The sequence below is a fragment of the Populus nigra genome, chromosome 9 (assembly GCF_951802175.1).
Source record: "Populus nigra chromosome 9, ddPopNigr1.1, whole genome shotgun sequence".
NCBI lineage: Eukaryota > Viridiplantae > Streptophyta > Magnoliopsida > Malpighiales > Salicaceae > Populus > Populus nigra.
This window is the reverse complement of record NC_084860.1, coordinates 3,485,669-3,491,585: the sequence shown is the minus strand read 5'-3', so window position 1 is coordinate 3,491,585 and position 5,917 is coordinate 3,485,669.

The following is a 5,917-nucleotide window of genomic DNA, read 5'->3' as shown; positions in this document are numbered from 1 at the left end:
TGGTAATAGTTGTTTTGTAAAATATTTTTTATTTAAAAATATATTAAATTAATAGTTTTTATTTTTTATTTTAACTTTTATAAAATATACTAAAACAATTAAAAAAAAATCAAAATATTTAAAAACTCTAATTAAAATGCTATCTCATTCACACACTTAGACATAATACATGCTTTTCTTAAAATTTCACTTTTTTTTGTTCACCTTTTGGATTATTACGAAAGTCCCCAACTTATATAGTGGCTAACAAATTAGTTTCCAAACTTTTAAATTTGTTAATCTAACCACAGCTTTTTATGATTTAGCATGATGTTGAAACTCCCATCTTGTACCATTTAGACCTCATTTGATATTATAGTAGCAATTATTTTTTAAAGAATTTTTTATTTTAAAATACATCAAAATAATTTTTTTTATTTTTAATATCAGCATATCAAAACGATCGAAAAACATATAAAAATTAATTTAAAGTAAATAAAAAAATTAAATTTTTTAAAAATACTTTTGAAACACCAAAACAAACAATCCCTTAAATATTTTCAAACCATGAGTGACATATGACCAGTATAAAACTTAATTAACTCTTCTCTTAATGTTAAATACATGATTTTTGCCTCCCTGTAAGAGTCTTAATCAAACTAAAAATCAATTTATATCCTGATAAAATACATGATTTATAGTTATTTTTCTTTTTTTTTATTAATTTTTTTTATGACTGTCCTCGTGATCTGTGCCTTATCATTTTTGCTCTGAAATTTTTAACGAGCGGCGCATAATATGTTTCTCATTATTGGGGGTATGGAAGTTTTGTTTTCTTACAACCGTCACCGCATGTGAAGGTATATGACAAAATAAAATATGGGCGGTGTATCATGGCCATGTGAATGTAAGGTGGTCAATGATCAACGGTGAACAGCGTTTTTTGACTCTTTGAATTACTCCACTCCGGGCCCAGCTTGTAGAGGTGAAAAAAAAATAAAAAACTAATTAAATTGCAAAAATAAAAAAATAATAAAAAAATTAAATTGTAAAAAAAAACTGAATAAATTGATTAAAATTAAAAAAAAAACAATCAATTTGGTTTTGATTTTATAAGCCTGAAATCGAAAAAATCGAACAGAACCGAACCCAAATCGGAAAAAACCATAAAAAACTTAGCCAAACCGATTTGAAATGGTTTTTTTCTAAAAAACTGAACTGAAACCGGTCAGTTTAAACCAGTTTTGATTTAAAAAAAAATCAATTTAGTTATTTTTTTATAAACACCTAATTGAACCGAAAATAATGACCCCTTCCTACTCATGATCGGCTTGGGTGCAAGAAGGTGTATCTGAAATTGTTTTTGGGTATTTTAAAAAGTAGGTTTGATATAAAAAAATATTAAATTTATATTTTTTGTGTTTTTTTAGTATTTTTTTATTTTAATATATTAATATAAAAAAATATTTTAATATATTTTTAAATAAAAAAATATTTTAAAACGTATTTTGTATCATTATCTTAAATGCACAAAAATAAAAAGTGTGGTGATGTTTGAAAAGGGATTTTGAATGACGGTAGTGAATAGTTTGTGATATTGATTATGCCTATTTGTTTTTTCATCTTAAAAATGTTTGTAAAAAATTTAATTTTTTTATTAATTTTAAATTAATATATTTTTAGTGTTTTTAAATCATTTTAATGTGATGATGTTAAAAATAATTTTTTAAAAATAAAAAAAATATCATTTATATATATTTTAACATGAAAAATTATTTAAAAAATAATTATAATTACATTCTCAAACAAACTCTAAGATTTTGTTTTAAAATCGAAGAGTTCGCTAAAATAGTTTTTTAAAAATATGGTATTTTTAAAGTTGTGATAAATTAGAGGGAATGAAAAGGTTTTTTATTTATTTAGTTTAAAAGACTTGGCATTGATGACAGAAGAGAAGAATCTTGTTGTTTGATTGTGTTGAGGTTGTCCGCAAAACAAAGCTTAAGGAGAAAGAATATATAATATTTTTTTACGAATGAGAAGACTGCTTAGGTCAGAGTTCGATATTGTTTATATAAACACGTGATTGTGTTTATATAATGGTAACATGATGCATGTATTTTCTTCTATAAAAATTGTTCTCGTTTTAGATGTTCTATATATATATATATATATATATATATATATATATATAGTTATTTTCTAATAAAATAAATTAAGAATTGTATATGTTGATAAATAATAACAAATTTGTTAATTATATCTAAGGACTAAGTATAAAACTAAGATCAAGGATGTTAATTTTTATAGAAAAAAACTAATGTTTGTTTTAGTTTGAAATTATATCATAAAAGTTTTAATTTATATGAATAAATAAAATTGAATTTTTTATTTTCAAATCAAACATTAACTCAATGTTGAAAATTACTCTCTTAACATTAACATTGCAGGAATTTTATATAAAGCCAATTAAAACAGAACATCAAATTTAATTTCAATTTAAATTAATACGAAACAATTAAACTGTGAATAAAAAAAGTAAAGTGATAAAAAAATTGAGGATAAAAAAACATTGTGAGTAAACCCCTTGTGAATTATGCATTTTTTTTATGTTGTATTTTCATCACTTGTTTTTAATTTTTTCTTTTATCTCATAGTATCTGGAGTGTCCATGATTTAAAATATCATTTAATGATTTGTCGGGTATTAATTTTATAAAAGTGCATTACAATTGTTAAATGAAAAGTAAAAGGATCCAATAAAAAATTACATATGAAAATAAAAAATTAAGATTTGTTAAATGAAAAGCAAAAGAAATCAATTAAAAAACAAGACTTGAATGAAGAAAAAGACACAATAAAAAAAAAGACTTGAGTGAAAAAAAATAAAGTTTTGTTGGTTCGTTATTCATACAAACAATGTTTTCCACCTCAAATGTTTAAATTTTTTTTACATATATAATTTCCTTCTCTATTTTTGCTTTCTTTTAATTGCAGCTTAATTATTTTTATTTGGATTTACCCATGTTGTTACAAATTTCCCAAATGCAGATTTTATAACTAGATTCAATTTTAAATAAAATTGGAATTTAGGATATAATTAAATACGATAATTTATCCAACATTTTTTGGTCCAGAAGTCCTGTATATCGAATAGAGACATCTAAAAACAATAATAAAATTAATTAATTACAATAGTTGTTAGAGAAATCATTAATTATTAGTATTATTATATGAATATAAGTATATTAGTAATTAGAGTCTTGCGATATGAGTTTTCATACCCTCCAATATTAATTCTATTTAAAACAAAATGATTTTAATAACCTTTTTTTGATGAACTCAAGATCTCTAACATGAATGATATCGATCCGATCGAGGTTTAAATGCTCGCAAGGGCTAGTTGTCAATGGTACATGAATTCAGCACGTGTAAGAATTAATTAAAATAAAATTGCAAATATTTGATGATTACAGTGGTTAGTTATCTATATTTATTAATAAAGATTATGTCAATCATTTATTAGATAAAAAATAAATATATCAAGTGTCTTCACAATAAAAAAATAAAATTATATGACATGATATGCATATATTTCAAAATAAAATAGGTATATTGAGAATTTCACCATTTAGTCATGCCTCATGCCAATAGAAAAGGCTGACTTTTCATCAAAATAAATAAATAAATAACTAAGTTAACCTACTTTTGCTCCCACACGTGAAAAGATTGGTGTCTTGGAAATGCGGTATAAATTATATTTATTTTAATTTTAATTTTTTTTATATATTTAAATTATTTTAATATACTAATATTAAAAGTTATTTTTATTCTTTTATACTGTGTTGATTAAAGACCTGCACATGAGGATTTTCTTTTTGTTGGGCTACGCATACAAGCCTCAGCACTTTGGTCTTAGTGCGAGACCTCTTTTTATACTTTTCTATTTTAAGATTTTTTTTAGTAAAAATCACTATAAAAAATAATTTACATAATATTTAAATGATTATTTAATTTTTTCATAGTTCTTAAATAATATTATAGATTTTTATAGAAATTTTAATATTTTTTTTCAATTATTATATATCTAATATGAAAAAATAAGAAAAAAAATTGATCGTGAATATTTAATAAAAAAATCTATGTTCTTTAATTTTTTTGACATTATTTTATCACATCTATCAAATTTCTTTTCCATCAATCATATATAAAATACTAAAAATATTATTTAATTTTTTTAAAAAAGTTGTTTTTGAGATCATTTTAATTGAAAAAAGTGCATGCAATAAAAAAAAATGCTTTCTTTAAAATAATGGAGATATGCATTAACGATGAGATGGAGTTTTAACTAAATAAATATATTTTTTCTAAATAATTTTGTACATTATCTTTCATGTAATAAATTTTTTAATCATTTTATCATATAAAATACAAATTCTAAAAAGCAAGGTTATTAAACATGATTATAACCATGATTTGGGTCATAGTTTGGGTGAGTTAGGCTAGTTTGATTTAGATTTATTTAAAATATCGTTATTTTAATATTTTTATATAAAAAATAAAATCAACATCATTTTTAATTTTTTATGAAAAAGTAGACCTAGTGAGTTTAAAATCTATATCAACTCTCACCCACTATACTTTAAAATCTGAACTAATCTAGAGGTGAGATTTACATGTTACCAAGTTGACCTAGTGAGTGTAGCTGAGTTTATTAATAAAAAATATAGTTAATATTATTGTTTTTTTTTTGAAGTACTGTTATATAGTTAAATAAAAATAATTTAACATATCCCACATGATGTTGATGCAGAAGCATTGAATCAAGAACTCTTGATGTAAGGAACCAACTTTACAGTTGCTATCTTCGACAGTTCAGTCCTTTCATTTAGTTTATCATAATATATCTGTACGTGTCATGCCATATATATGCACATTGATCGAGACATCGGAATACGAGATTTGATAATCAAGAAACACTTCACACATCTCCTGAAGGACACTAGTTTCAGAGTTTGTGATTGGTATTGTTTTTTAAATAATTTTTTATGTTAAAATACATGTTAATGATATATTTTTATTTTTTAAAAATTATTTTTAATAATAGTATATTAAAATGATTTGAAAATATTAAAAAAATATTAATTTAAAGTTAATAAAAAAATAAAAAATAAAATTTTTTATCAAAAATATTTTTAAAATGCAAAAACAAAGATATTCTTATTCACCTGTCAAGACGTGTGAAACAAGTACTAATAACTTTTCAAAAAAAAAAATGATAAAACAACATTACTCTATAATCCATTTAATTAAATGCTGTATCCATCGCAATCCAAAAGAATACTTTTCTGGAGCTATGGTAAAAAGTAAAAACATGCTTGGGTTCGACTCCCACAGTGTGTGAAATCTGCAAGCAATTGAGAGAGACGACATGACACAAACCTAACACCATAAAGGATTGTAATTATGAATCTGAAATTCTTAAAAGCCATACTCTAAGGCATAGTACGCAGTACATGCAGAGGGCCTTGCCAGATTGCAGGAGGTTGAGTGCCCCTTGCTCGAAAGACATGGCTGCATAAATTTCTAAGCTAAGCCTGAAGTACTGAAGAGATTCCCAATAACATGAATAGATTCATCCGCTAATTGCATGCGATGATCAGCATGTGCATGGAATAGGGTTTTTAAAAAATGAACAGTATTCTATTGCAAATAGTGAACGTCAACTGGTGGGAAATTTGAACAACTGGCGGGTTCCTAAATTAACTTGTAAATTAAGTTAAATTATTTTCAGATCAATTTATATGTGGATTTTGAGTTTCTTTCCATTGGGTTTCACACAAGCAATCCATTTTCGAAGATGCAACGCAACAAGTAATCCTAAAATATCAGAAGTTCATAGCTCCGGCTTACAAGGGCCATTCCAATAATGGAGAGGG